A 16,100-nucleotide genomic window follows, 5' to 3' on the forward strand; every position below is an offset into this window, starting at 1 on the left:
CACTTTTTAACTTCTCGGGCAATGCGATTGCACAGTCACAACATTTCACATTATTCCATAAAGTAACTGCTACAGGGTTCCACCCACTGTATTATAAGCCTAGCAGGCCAGCAGGCAGGTCTCACAAAACTTTTTTTATGATTACACAATAACAATAAAGATTCTTGATCCGTGTTGCCCGCTAAGTCTGCATCTTTGATGTAGGGTACCCAGGTTCGAATCCTGGCCGCGTCCAGCATAAAAACTTTGGCAAGTCTTGTGATTGTTGTAATGACACCTGAATACGAGAGCAGCAAAAAGGACTCACTCTCACGTTCAATAGTCTTAAAATATGGTTGTTCAGTAGTTCAGTAATAATTTACAATTTGAAGAATGGAAAAAATAATTTCATCAGGATTCGTATAAGAATTGCCTTTTATGTATGAAGATGTGGGTGCCCAGCAGATATGACACACAAAAGACCCAACAGAACCACTTTGTTTATAACATTACCAAATTCAGAGCATAAAAGTTTAACTTTGTGAACAGCTTTCTACTGTTCTTTTACTACCATATCAGTGCCACACGTCCACATTAGCCTTTGTTGTTATTCTGTATGTTTGTTCAAACTTGGTCAAGTAAAGGATGATTGACCTCACACATCCTGTGTCAGCATTTTATTGGATTTTCGTCCAGTTTAGGATATAAATAGTTCCTCCATTGAAAAGGCTGATTTAAAAATAAAAATTAAACGTTAAAACACCTCCAGAAAACCTGAAAATAACTTATTCAAAAATATGGACAATGTTTTTAAAGTATCGTGTCCAGTAATCAGCTTTAGAAACGTCTGTAAATTATTTTATGCATTCCTATTGCTTCTATATTTTGGACTATTTTTTGTATTGTGCCTATTTGGACGGCATTATTTCTTTTCACATCACATAGCATAAGAAATTACATTTTTGTATGTCTATACAGTTATAGAATATAACAACTATGAAAACAGGAAGACTCTTAGCATTTTAAGCAGACCATTTGCATGAAGATCCCTGTAGTTTTATCTTGTAATAGAAGCAGGTCAACTCTACAGCAGCAGACAATTCCATCTCTAAATAGTCTGGTCTCTCTAATTTAAACCCACAGCTCTGCAGAGCTACACGTGGTAACACTGACCTGCCCGGTAAAACTAGGTAACCACGGTCCACAGATTATGCACACAGAATGAGGTGTTGTGAAGCAGATGCTGCTTGCATGAAAACGTCACTGCAGCATATTCTAGTTGTGTTTCAGTAAACATATTAAACTACCAAGCCACCTCAGAAATAATAACTAAGTACTCAACCATTAAATTTGTTTCTTAAGATCCTGGATTGTTTAGAAAACATTTCCAGCCCCTCCTGTCAGGGCAAGACAGCATAGTGTGGTCTTGAGCTTATATCAAATTGATAATTTAAGCTTCTGATGATTGTTTATCTTTCACACAACCTACCTTTGCCATCAGGCTTTATGTGTCTGGTCTACATGCTGACTAAGATGGGGACTGACAGGATGCTGACGTTAACGTCATATTCATGGCGTGAATCAATAGCTACTTTGCTGCTTTTAAGGAATCAGAATTGTTTGTTCAGCTCTAGATCATGATCTAATACTTAGACTGGTCATAACTTAGAGACAGATTATTTATAAAATGTGTTCTGCTAAACTTTATGAAACCTGTTAGACCTGTTTTCTCTTTGAAACTGTCATATTCACAATGTCTAAAACATTTGTTTATACAGTAAAAATAGTACAGCCTGAAAGGCTTCACAAGTCATCAACTGTTTTAATGAATCTTTTTAATTCAGTCCAGTCTTGACAACTTTGGGCTGAGAACATACTGCAAGATGTTATGCCACATATTCTCGCCTGAATTTATATTATGACAATGAAATCTGGTAGAGCGGCAGTTGGCAGGAATGGGCTAGTTGACACAATAAAACAATTGTCTTTGCTCAGGACCATTTATTTTTTCAAAGTGCAAAACAATATCTCCAAAAGTAAGAATGCTATGATTATTTATATCTGGCTACGTCCATGCATTTTTCTGGAGAGACTGTTCTGAAACTCCAAAGGTCCACTTTGGAGATGTATGGATAATTTAGAGAAAAAAACGCCATAACGTTTGAATATTGCAACACAAACACATCAGTGAAGCATGGCGACTAACATGGTGCTGTTCAGGGGATTCTTAGGCAGCAATTACAGATATAAATGAAAAGAATGTGTCAAGTTTTTTTTCAAGATTGAAAGTTACACTGCAGTTTTCAGCCCTCTGTGGATCGAACACATGGTTTGGATCTAATTTTTTTACAAGATTATGTTCTCTGGACGAATATGAGCAGAAAGAGACTAAACCTGACTGAAGTTGTTTCGGTTTGGACCATTACAAGATGGCAAACTTAAGTTAAGCTCACTTGTATGTTTTATCATCATCTCGATAAATGCTTGAGGTGAATGCGCTTGTTTGCTGCGGGTCAAAATGATTTATACGTTTGAAAAGACGGGAAAGCAAGCTTTCATTTGATAAGTAGAATGTCTATATCAACAGTGGCAGTGCTTTATTAAACAAATGCACAGGAAAAATACAATATGTTTGAGCTTCCCCTGTTGCACGCTTTCAAAGTGGTTAATCCTGCTGTGGTTTTTATTTTCCCCTTTACAAATTTATGATAGCCTACAATCTTTTGTTCAAAATTTTGTTGTTTCATCTTTGCATTTTATTCTAATTTAGGCTATTAATCAGCCAAATGTTGAATTTACGCAATCAACCAAATGTTTAAAGCATTTCAGAGCACGTCTGAGCATTTTGAAATTAAACGATTTGCCTATACACCAAGCAGATATTTCAGATTTACACAGCTAACTTCTCACCTAAAAACTTTTTCAAAATTGCTTTTATGTCAGCAAGTGTAACGCATCCAACCCTATTTACAGCTTTTTACTCCCCTCTGCCATTTTTGCCCCCACTTGACAAATCCCCTTCAACCCCCAATGAATCATGGTAAATGGAGGGCCAAAAAGGATATACCGGACCTATCCTTAAAATTGAGCAAAAGAAGGACACATTTGTCGGTCGCATTTCAAGAAATCTTAAAAGGATTCATGAATTGGGACACAACTTTAGCCTGTGTTTCCTCATCAGGCTTAGGAAAGCATGAAGTCCCCAGTCTTCCAGTTGTCATATCAAATAATTCACTGAAAAGAGTTTGTATGCCAAGACAATTAAAGGTGTGTATTGTGTCCCCAGTTTTGGATGTATTTATGATTATGAGTAGTTTTTGAGTTGATAAAGGTCATCTAGATTTCTATAAAGCAAAAGTTGCTTTTTAATTCAATTAATTTTAATTACATAACACCAATTCCCTTGTGACTTTTTTAGTGTTTTTGTGAGGATAAAATAGAAATGGAAATGGGTTCTATTTAGTGATGCAAGTTACTCAATTAATGTGTTAATAAATAAAGTTGATAGACAGTTTCATAAAAAAAATAATTCTCTCTTGGATCAAGAGGGTATTTCTATAACATTGTTTGAATATGTTTAATTTAAAAAGAGGCACATTATTGTATTTTAACAATTTATTGAGCTACCAGTATTAAGTACTGACTGAATAAATAAAAAATTGTGGTTTTCTCACACATGATTAAAATTGGACATTCTTAACACATCGGTCAGTTTAGCTTGAGAGGTTCACGGCACTTTACCATGCAAGACGGTTGAATGGGAGCTGTTTTTGGTTGTAACTTAAGGAGCTTGAGTGCTTATGTTTTAAAACACAATCCAGTTGTGTAAAGTGCATTTTGCAGAATAATCCCACACCGGACTCCGTTTTGACCACTTCCTGCCTGTTTTGGCACAGTCCCTTTACAACTGACGTGGTTCTCGCTCTGCGTAAGGATGAGCAGCGCCAGCCTCTAATGGATGGTGGCCCCTCTACAACATTAACAGATGGTTGATTTAATTGGAAGTTATCTGTTAAATCAGATGGAACAACTTTAATCTAAAGTAAACCAACAATTAATCGTTCACCACTGTTTTGCCTCTTTTTGGTCCGCTTGAAATTGAAAAATTAATCGCAGAGGAGAAGCCCTTTCTTAGCACGATCAGGGAACTATTTCAATCTGGCAATGCCTGACCTACATCTCATGTGACTTCAACCTACTATTCCTATTGGTGCAGAATCCTTTTAAGACGACATTGGCATTGCAACCAGAAGTAAATACTTATATACTTTTGACCTGTAAAAATGTATAAAACAATTATTTATATGCAATATTATTTTTCCAGCAAAATTAATACCTTTATACTGTACCACTCTAGAGGTTCTGTGGATGTATTATTTTATTTTAATTAATTGTTTTGATGAAAAAGTAGTAGTTATGACCTTTAAGCACAGAATAATTAGGAATAATGTCCTTTGTGTTGGATTTTATGGCATTGACAGAAAATGGGTGAGCTAGGAAATTTGTATGTTGTATGGAAAAAACACACAAAATCAGGAGGTGCACCATTATGTTATCTGATAGCTAACAACATATGCTCTGGGCGTAACGGTATATTTTTGTTTATTTTTAAAACATTTCTTTTTTTAAATTCTTACCAGTTTTTGCCAAATTCTCAAGAATAACTGTATACAATATGATCAACAGTGGACTTGACACAAAGCATCCTGTTGTTTGATACCTACGGTGTAATTGGGATTGGTCACAGTCACAGGTTGTCCATCTTTGTTGTAGTATGTCTCTGTAAATTCTGGGCCAACAAGATCACTAAGAGACAAAAAGACAAGAGGGGACAAAGTTGGTAAATTATTTTTCGACAATAAAATGCAATGAATCTTGTAAAATCTGTTAGTATCACACACACATTCATATAAAAGATGTGGAGTTGTTTAAGCACCATGTTTTATGTTAGTTAAACAACAATTAATGCATTTCTGCTCCCCAGAAGGCTCATCCATAATGACAAGTTATAAAACCTAAAACTCAAACATTTTAGCTGAACCTTATTACATAAACTTCGTCTTGACAAAAACAACATTCAGACATGAAGCGCACAACCTGCTAAGCTAATTACAATAGCTGATGATATTAGATAATGGTGTTGCTAGCTGAGTGATTGAGCATGGCTGTCTACACAGTTGTTTAAAGGGTAACTCACCCCCAAATTGCCTTTTTTCTGCTAACTGTATGCATTAATGTCTTATAGTGTTGTCTACATTTGACAAATTACAGCACATTTATTGAAATCCTGATTTTGTGTCTAAAACCGTCTGTGTGGCACCCTCCTCATTTTGAAGTGTATTTCCTTGAATTTTGTATCAGCATTGGTTCAAAAGATCGTGGCGTCACCCAGAAAAACTGACGTCAGTAGCTCTGCCGCTGTGGGGTTTAAAAGCAGCTCTGTCTCATACATGTACATTCCAATTCCTAGCCAATTAGAGTTGGAATAGTTAGCGTTGCGATCTTTCTATCAGTTTTCAGGTTAACGATTTATCAACTTACCATTCAGTTAGTTTATGTAGCATTTCTCTACCTTGTTCTAGTAGCCCATACCACACCCAGCCTTCACTCCCCACATGTTCCTTAGCCCGCTGGGGACAACCTCCCTTAGACACATTTTTCAAATACTATATTTGAAAGGCTGTAGTTTTGGGGTACCATAAAGATTGTTTCTAGTGCTTCTTTCTGTTCTTTACTGAAAATCATGGCAGATTTAATGCACATGTAAACTGGCAGTACAATGGAGTATTATGGCCAAATCCTGATCAAGAGTGACCCATTCCTGTCTTCAGAGTGCCTGAGTTAACTTCTACCCTCTGTTTCTTAATTATAACAACTGACCACAGGTTCTCAATGTGGTTAACGACTGAGGAGTTTTAATGCCAGAGATCCAAAACTCTAGTGATCTGTTCTTTGAGCCACTTATTTGCCTTTTGCCTAAAATAGTACACCACCATTGTGAAGAATCCACAGATCTCCAAATGGATCCAAGATTGTTAGAAGATGTTGCTCTTGGAGGACATTTTGATCCCACTTTTAATTTATGGTTTTCTTGGGCAGAATTGTGAGTGAATTCACTCGTGCATGAGAAGCAAAACCACCCAGGGATTGTAGCAGGATACCCTAGTGATTGCACATCACAATACTTGTGGTAGTTGCACCCTTTTCTCTACAGTAATAATTTCCTACAAGTCCTTAACAGAATTTTAGTCAGTCACTCATGTTTTACTGGGACAGTGGTATCTGTTTTGCTACCTTTCTTGGTACAAAGCCATTATTCTAAAGGCTTTGTTCACTATACATTAAGAGGTACACTGACTTGCTATAAACATTAGGTAAGCTCTGAATCGGTAAATTATCAGTAGTGTGTAATGGAAACCTTAGACATACTGTGGCTTCTTCTCTACAGACGAACCGAAGCAGCTTCACAGTTTCCCAACCAATTAGGTGTATTTTGTGGCCAAGGTATGATGTATGCATATTTTTATTTGGAAGAACCATTGCAAACACCAGACAATCACGTCTGACCTTCTTTCACAGTAATGAATTATATTTAATTTACCAGTTAGATTTTTTCATGGCCCTTTTCTTTTAAATGAAGACAAAGGCAAACCCTTCTTGATCAGTGAATGGTGAGTGACACAAATCAACCTTTTGACACCACTCGATTGCGAGATGGGGTCCAAACCCCAACTAATGATGGCTAATTCTTGATTTTTAACACTGTACTTTCTTACGAGTAACACCCAGGCAGGTAGACATGTTGCCCTGGTGAGTCATAGCAAAAGTTTTAACCCTAGTCCTTTGTTTTATGTGAACGCTTGCTGTAAATTGCTGGATCCTGTAATGAATCTCATCTGGGAACAAAGTGCAAAGGCAGAAAACTTTGCTTCTTCCTTCCTGATATCTGCTTTATCATTTTTACCATTATTAACTTCCCCGTATGAAATGTTGGATCAGCAGAACTGCAGTCTTTCATCTCTAAGAAGCTGACTCTTGATAACAAATAGAGATGGACAATAATCAGAGGCTGTCAGGGCAGTTTAGAAGAAGAAAATAAAAAGTAATTTTTCTAATGTTTGCCTTTTCCAGTAACCTTTGTAAAGACCACAAGAAATATTTCCTACTTATCACAATATTTTAAAAATGGCAATATGTCAAACAAGGTTGTATAATATATGACTACAATTTATTGTTAAATATATCTCCATTGAGCTACTAAGGAAATTAATGTTCTTTATTCAGAATGTGGAGAATGGGCACCTGCCGATCCACCTTCTGTATGTATGCAGACTCCTCATCGTCCTAGATCAGCCCCATGACAGGGGTGTAGGTACCACTATAGGTGTCTGCAAACTTCAGGAGTTTCACAGACAGCTCTGCAGATGTGCAGTCATTAGTATACAGAGAGGATAGGGGAAAAAAACACACATTCTGCTTTGTTGTTCCTAATATTTTTAAACTGCAGCCAGATGTGGCTTCGCTTTCGAGTGTCGCTCACAGTTACGTGTACAAGACAAGGTGACGCACTGACAGTCCTCATTGATGTATCCCTTCTGACGCCCAGTGAAGTGTTGGTGCCCCCTCTGCATTTTCACATAATAGAATGATCCTTTATCTTCACATGTGAATGGAAGCACGGCTGCCATGCTGGCTGATCAAAACAAAGTTCTGCTGTGAGCAGAGCTGCAGCTGGGCACATTGCCAAGCAGAGAAAGGAAAAAAGTAGGAGTCAACTCTCAATCGATCTTCTGATATTCTGCAAAGCATCGGCTCACGGAGCTGTGTTTTTTGCAGATTACACATCACTCTTTGCACATATCTGTTGTTTTTGGAAGTTTTCCAGCTGTAAAATATGTCTTTCTGGTGCACTTTTCAAAATTGAGTTGATAATAAATGAGCAACTTGGTTGCAAATTAACACTGGGGTCTGCCACTGAAGAGAATGTTTCCTGGACAGTTGTTGTAGCATAGAGGATATGCTATTATGCCATTCTAATAAAATTTTGCAAAACGCGCACTGTACTGTTTTCTGTTAAATTTAAAGTGATCCCACACCTTTGACACCTTCTGTCATTATCTTCACCTTTGCTTTTGAACACAGAGTGCTGAATAGTCCAACAGAATTTAGCCAAAAGGATATCCGATGGCAAGGAGAAGGGTTGTCGAGCTGGCCAGCTGAGAGCCTTACCTGGGTCCAAGATAACACTAGAAGGGTGCCCCACCCACGGCACCACGGGGGCAAGGCTATCTATGGGGAGTATTGTTTGCTTCTAAAATAATTCCGTTACCCCCCACCCCTCACCCCACCCCCATAAAGGTGTCCACCAGAATGGACAGTTGACTGGGATTCATAACTGACAGAGGTTATCAAACCAATTAGGAAAACAACCAACCTCACCATCACAAGTACCCCTTTAAAACAAAGTACTGCATCAAATAAAATGATTTTTCAACTGTAAAAAAAAAAAATCCCTTACCCAAGATCCCCAAGTCACACATTGTGCTATATAGCGCCAACTGCTGTAATGCAGTGACCTGGTATTGTGACATGTCAATCATCTGGGGGGCACCTAGGGGGGCCAATCAGATTTCGGGTGGGTGGGGGGCTCCATCGTCCCCCGGCGCCCCTCTAGCACCACCCCTGCTAGCAGAGAGAGGCTAAACACAACACATATGCTGGAGGAGAAAACAGCCCTGCGCTCTTGTGATGTAGTTAGGAGCGGGAGGAGAAGGCAGGTGAGGAGAAGCTAGGTTTATCCGGCCATAATCATTCAGACAGTAGTTTGCTGCTGTTAAATCATGAACTCGCTGGTAGCTAAAGACTTTGTAGGTCTCTAAAAAAGCCTCTTCCTTTTAGCGCCCTTAACAACAGCTGACACTCACCTGTATTATTTCTATTAGAATTGTTTGATAGATGAGATGCAGTGGTGCAGCATTTTGTTTATATTTAATCTTTTTGAGGGATAATGGAGATGCAGCTATTTATCTATAAACACCTGCTTTAGAAGGTAAAATAAATTTAATAAGGTGTCACTGACAAATCATTATGTAGATTGTTGTGCCATCAAGCCATGAGGAAAAATCAGAATGGGTTGTAAGCAAAGGAATTTCAGCCTTTTACAGGAACCAGGAACTGCCCCTCTCAGCAGGGTGTCGTTGCTATAAAGCCAAGCTTCCCACAGACAATCGTTTTCATTTATATGTAAGATATATTCAGTCCTGCATGTCAACATTAAGTTTTCTGTTTCATTTTGACCAAAACAAATAACCTTTGGCATATACACATCACCAAAATTAGAAACCTTCTGTCCAGGGGTGATGCTGAAAAACTAGTCCATGCATTTGTTGCTTCAAGGCTGGACTATTGTAATTCTTTACTATCAGGAAGTCCACAAAATGCAGTTCAAAGTCTTCAGCTGATCCAAGGGTTAGGGTTAGTTGGATTGTGTCTCTGCTCTGTCTTCTGTAACCCCCAGTCGGTCGAGGCAGATGACCGTTCATACTGAGCCTGGTTCTGCTGGAAGTTTTTCCTTCCCTCTAATGGGTGTTTTTTTTTTCAGCTGTCGCTTCATGCTTGCTCAGTATAAGCGATTGCTGCAAAGCCATGGACAATGCAGACGACTCTCCCTGTGGCTCTACGCTTCTCCAGGAGTGAATGCTGCTCGTCGGGACTTTGATGCAATCAACTGGTTCCCTTATATGGGACATTTTTGACCAATCTGTATAATCTGACCCAATCTGTATAATCTGATTGGATTTGATTTTGTAAAGTGCCTTGAGATGACATGTTTCATGAATTGGTGCTATATAAATAAAACTGAATTGAAATAAAATTTAATATACGACGTGGAGAGCAAACTAAAGAGACAATGCAAATTATATTGTACACCAATACCCATTTTATATCGATACCCTTTACGTTGTGCCACACTACACATGCTGTATATACACAGAACAGAATGGTTGCTTCTCAAGAGAAAAAATATCATATTCTAATTGGCCAAAATCCTGAAAACTACAATGATAATCTTTATGCAACAGGTTTTCTTCTGTGTTTTTATCACCACATTAAAATCTTTGTTAAGCAGAATGTGTGCAGATCTCTCCGTGTTGCTTCCTGCCATGAAAGCTCGTTAAAGATGTCAGTGAATGTAAAAACACTAATCCCTTACCAAATAATTACACAAATACTTTTTTCCTTTCCACTGGCCTTCCCATTTAAAAGTTATAAAGCTACAAATCACAGTTTGGGTCAAACACTGCACAAAAATACAGCAAAGAGCCTATTTTTTTTAGATGGCTGACAAGCAGTCTGCCTTTGCTGTGCAGATATAATTTGCTATAATGAAGTGCTTCACAGTAAACCAGCGGGACAAAACTGTTTTACAAAAACGTTTTGCATCTGAGGTTTTGGTAGACAAACTTTGTGAATAATTATGTTTACAGAAACTAATGGAGAAATGACAGCAAAAAAAGAGCAAAACAAAGAAAATCTTCAAGAAAAGAGCTGAAAAAAAGATGGGACGTGTATTTAAAGGTAAAGGGATTAAGATTAGACCTTGTGTCGAATCAAGCTAAAACGGAGCAGCAATGATGCTGTTTTCCAACCAGATGGAAAATCCAGTTTGGCTGCAATCCTTTTGAAGCTTACATGCTTGACTGAAATAAGGCGGTCAATAAGTTCAATCAACACCTAAATTTGTCACCCCCTGCCCACCTGAAAATTAAAAATAACATTCCAACAACTACAAACTATGTTTTAAATAATCCATCATACATGAACAATAATCTAGATCAGGTTTGATTTTTTTTGTTAAATTTCCAGTGAGAATATGAATAGCAATGTAGAGGCCCGTATAATGTACTGACATGAAAAGGTGCAGTAAAACATGTACTGGACAGAATTAAAGACTAAAAATATTGATATGTGTTGTATGTTAAGTCATGACAGATGTACACAGATAGGGGAAACCCATAGAATCCTTTCAGCCAGATAGCTCATGTATAATTGTTTAAATAGCTCTTTATCAGCCAATATAGTAAAGGCTTTAGTTCAGTGTTTGGCTTTGATCTCATCACTGCGTAGTCATGGCCATAACATATCATGGAGTGATGACCTCAGCTCTACAAGTGGCTATGGATCAGTCTCTACAAGCTCACCACTTCTTACCAGTGGCATTTAAGGCTAAACTCCTCACCGCATTCCCTGCGTCTCACCGCATTCGCTGTGCCTGATGTTTTCCCCCTGGGTCAGGAACCTAGGTTGGATTCACGCGGAAGCACTCCTCACTTGGATTACTGGACTTGAATGCCCCCCCCCCCCCATCCGATTGCACACAGGAGGACTTCATTTCAGTAGTAATGGGACTTTTGAATGTAATTACTTGCTGAACCTGCATCACCTTGCATCAGAACCTTTTAGGGGCTTCATAGTAAAAGGGGGTGGATACTTATACAGATGCCAATATAATATTTTTTTCATAAATAATTTATTTTCACATTTTTACTTCACCAACTTAGACAAGTTTATACATATCGATCACATAAAAAAGGATAAAAAAACCATTTAAATTACAGGTTAATTGTAGGTAAAATGCCATGGAGGGTGAATGGCACATGATTTACCGTGAATACCTTAAGCCAATTATCCTCACATAAACTGAAAGAGAAAAACACTGACTTGCCAGCAGACTAGTTGGATCCTATAAACTGGCTTTACATATATTTTTTTCCATTTCAATAGTTTTTGCTTCAAATGATAAGATGAATGAATAATACTCCACTCGTTTCCTATCCTTTCTCAATTTAATATCAACCTTGACAGTTTAAACATTCTGAGAACTTTCTTCTTGTACACTGAAGAAAACATAAAAAGACCTAAAAATAAAATTAACCAAGCTTGCTGTATTTCTTTACCATATGTTAACCCGCTTTGATCTCCAGCTAAACAACTGTCAAAGTTTTCAGCACCCCGAGGCTTCCAACGGAAAGCTTTAGGAGATTCTTGTGTGTGGGCTGATGTAGGACGTCAAGAAAATGACTTACATTAAATGAAATTAAATTCTTACATTCTGTTATAATTAAATATGTATAAATGTCTTTTGTTCTTTTAAAGCATCAAAATATGAAACTGAAGAGAAGATCCTTAAAGCTGAAAAGCTAAAACCAAAGCACAACTTATAACTTGGCTGAACTAGGCTCTAGGGCTTGATCTTCAAAAGGTTTTTGTGAATTAAAACGTGCAAATCAATTGCCGTGTACAAAGCTGATCGTCATCCCAGGTCCAAATTGCATGTGTAAAATGAACTGAACAGCAGGTGCAAACTTTTTTGTTTGTGCTTTCATGCATATGTAGATCTTATGCTGAAGACCAATCCACTAACATTTATTGGAGGGGATATGGAAATGGAAATGCCACCCAAAAAGCGATTTATCAAAAGTGAAACTGACTGCGAGCGCAGTTTTTGCATCTATATTTATTATGTTTAAAAAGCAGGTGCAAACTCGCCCTCGAGAACTGGGTGTTGGAGGGCATCCATAACTTTGAGCAAGTGGGATGTTTTCCCCCTCCCTCAACATTTATTTACGGGCTCGACAAAGCACAAGTGTTATAAAGTTATATAGTATTAAATTATATTGGGTTTGCAATATTTTGGGTGAAGCAGTTGTTGTGAGGAGGAGTTGGTGGAGGTAAATCCAGCTGTTTAGAGATTAATCCTGCTGTAAGTCTAACCATACGGCTCCCTACTAGTCCGTGGGCCAGAATCTGTAGGACGTCTCCTTAAGAAGTTTCGTATGAACTGTCAGGGGGCAACTTTCTTGCATTTGGATAAGTTGCTACACATAGCAGTGATCTCAAAACACCAATGTTCCCACGTTTTCACTTGCACATTAATAAGTTATAGCCGATAAAAAATCTAAACTGTTGCGCTCCGGTCCAAGAGGTCACGTGATTCGATTTTTGCTGCTCAGCCAATCAGATCGCTGTATTGTCAGCTGAGCGAGTTTAACCGTTCATCATGGATGCGGCCGTAAAGGGTTGTAAACATTTGTTTCCAGACGAAGAAAGCCAAATAATAGCATTTTCTGGCGCCAGTTGGCAAAGATCTAATCGCAAAAGCACAATTTCCAAATTGCAGAGGTCTGCAATTTTTGGCTATGTAACAATTAAAGGATAAGACGCATTCTTTAGGTCGGTAATATGTTTTAAGTGGATTTGCCTCCATATGGAAGAGAGTTGCAGCAGTGAGAAAATCTAATTTTATTATTTCTTTTAGAGTTTATACATTCAATATTTTTTTTACCAAAAGGTTCAGGAATCTCAACATAGTACTGGTCAAACTGTTTACGTAATACATAGACTTGTTTGTTGGTTGCACAGTATGTTCAGGATGAATAAGAATATTCTCACAGATTTCTTGTTTGAAATAGGCCTTGTTTACAAACAACTTTATCTACAGGCCATTTTGTTGCATGTGGTTAATGGAGAGAAAAGCCCAAATTAAATCACATTAGTAATTATGGTTGAAATGTATTGCAATATTAAATTTTGGCAAAATCGTACAGCTCTACTAATGAGTATCAAGGGATACCACTCTCACTCAGAGAACAGAGCAGATCCAGGAAAGTAAACTTAAACTGGATACATGGAGCTAGTCAAATTTAAATACTGCTCAGAAAAACTCCAAAAACATCTACTACCATTAATACCAGGTCTAATCCCTGGAGGTCCATTATTATTTTAAAGACACGTTACACAATTTTTAACAAGGTGGTTTCAGAGACAAAGATTCGGTGTTTGTATGACCTGCCATGCTGTCATCAATGTATGATCAACATGATAGTGAATTGGGGAATAATGATCCCCGGCTGTGGGGTACATTTTTATTCAGCAAAAACGAACAGACTATCCCTAAAAATTTCAATGAATACCACCAGGTCTCAAACAGAGCAGAAGATGATGGTTTAGCAGTTGGCATTAAATATGGATCTGTTTATTGATCTATTTTCTATACCTACATACATATGGGTATAGAACCGTCACCCGTCAAGCAATATATTGATGGGGACCCTACAGGTTGGCAGTCCGTAAGAGAGAGATAGGTGAAACAGTCATGGACCCCAACACCCTAGGGACAATTAAGAGAAGTCTATTAACCTAACTAGACTCTGGGATGAAGCCAGAGTAACTGAAAAGAACCCTCACAAGCACAGAGAAAACATGCAAACTCCATTCAGAAAGGATTCTTCCCAGGGTGGGTTGGTGATGCCCATCTCCTGTCCATATTAGAAAATGGAAGGACCATACCCTGGTTAGGTCACCAGTCCACCAGAGGGTTTCTGAAATGTTTATTATTTGTTACAACACACAATGGCATTGAGATCACCTTAGATTGAAAAAAGTGCTATACCAGCAATACAGTCAAACCTAGATACAATCTATTTAGATTTGTTTAAAACAAATTTTGTCATTTCTGAAACCCTAACTCCATTAGTGAAACAAAAAAGTCTTATTTGGGAAATCTGAGCTTAGTGAGTCATTAGATCCATTTTATACTGTCATTCCAAATGCAAGATCTGTTTGATCATAATCAGTTTAGGCCTCCAAAAAAATACAATTATTATAAGTATGTAAGGACGGATTCAGAGGGACGGGAAATAATTTGAGACATTTAAACAGGATGCAATGTTTTCAGTGCAGCATCAACCGAGCTGCAGATATGAAGGAAATGAGAACTGAAAGCTCAAAGGTGTTATTTCTTTTTTCATTCTCACAAACACCTCTTGCTGCTGGGTTGCTGCTGCTCTTTATAGTTGCATCAACAGCAAGATGCAGAAGTGCAAAGTTAAATCTCCATCATTAGAACATCCGTCATAAAACCATATCTCTGCTTAGATTCATCGTTGCTCCTGGAAGTAAGGCCCCCTTTCTCTGAAACTGTTGAAAGGTGACACTATTTCAGCAAGGATGAGGTTAACCACAACCCCTAACACCACAGCCAAAAGCCAAAAAAAAAAAAAAATGTAAAGCTAATAAAGACCTAAGCAAAAAACTTAGAAGCAATGCTGGAACATAAGCCCAGAGAAATTGTTACTCAGCAAGTAGTTATGGTGATGTTGAATGACTTACAATACTGAAATAAAATTAGCATTAAAGTTAAGGAAATTTGTATTTGGTTAATTAGTTATTTGTCTTAACAATGCTTCTTTGCGACAAATGTAATACTGATTCTTAGCTTGGTAATTTAACTTTGAGTAGTGCCACATTTGAAAAGAAAATGTATTTGTGAGTTGAGCTGCAGAGTTAACCATGTGGGCTGCAGCTATGAAAAATATTGTATTCTAGTATTGGCTTTGGTTTGGTGTTGTTTGTGGATTGGATGATAGATATCTTAAAAAAAGAGACATTGGCAACATTACAATTTATTAATTTAACAAACAGGGGCCTCAGTAGTGTAAGGTATTGAACTACAACACCTCCTTGTGCTGGTCACTACCTTGGTCACATGATAGCCCCTTTTTCCATTGACAGCTGCAGGATTTAAGATAAGAAATAGCTTTTATCGTCCCACAATGGGGAAATTCGACTGTAGCAATGCCAAAAACACAAAAACAAAGTAACATAATAAATTAGGAACATGAAGAACAAGCTAATCTAAAGTTCTAAAGCAAATGTGAATGAATTTATCACAAAGTCAAAAATAATATATTGTACAATTATTTATAATACGCCATGTTGTGCAATCAAGTCATGTGGGATAAATCAGACTGAATTGAAAGCCCCATGAAACATGAGACTTTTACAGGCACCCAGGTATTCCCTCTCAAAGCAGGGGCTTACTGTATAAAGACCTACTGCCCAAATACAATCGCCCACTTTTGCATGATGTTCCTCAACAGCAGCATTGGAGAGACAGCCAACTGGGTCCGAATGGGTTCGGACACCCACAAACAGTTGCAGTAAAGTCTGTTTTCTATGAATTCAACATCGGAACTTAACAGCCGACTGCCCTAGAGACGGTCTGCCTGTAAGGTTTCTCAGCTGTTGCAGGAGAGCTGAGTCGAGACGGCGCAGTCTCC

At 37.9% G+C, this 16,100-nt stretch overlaps 2 protein-coding genes across 2 annotated transcripts in view; both read right to left on the reverse strand.

Moving 5' to 3' along the window:
- The window catches only part of LOC118565912, a 377,406-nt gene that overhangs the window by 176,130 nt on the left and 185,176 nt on the right, over nt 1–16,100 (reverse strand). The window lies entirely within an intron of this gene.
- adam19a (ADAM metallopeptidase domain 19a) overlaps nt 1–16,100 on the reverse strand; it is a gene marked incomplete in the record, with an annotated part of 318,150 nt that overhangs the window by 140,681 nt on the left and 161,369 nt on the right. The window contains 1 exon segment of the mRNA XM_036146125.1: nt 4,704–4,785.

Source organism: Fundulus heteroclitus, chromosome 14 (assembly GCF_011125445.2).
Source record: "Fundulus heteroclitus isolate FHET01 chromosome 14, MU-UCD_Fhet_4.1, whole genome shotgun sequence".
In the NCBI taxonomy this organism is placed as follows: Eukaryota; Metazoa; Chordata; class Actinopteri; order Cyprinodontiformes; family Fundulidae; genus Fundulus; species Fundulus heteroclitus.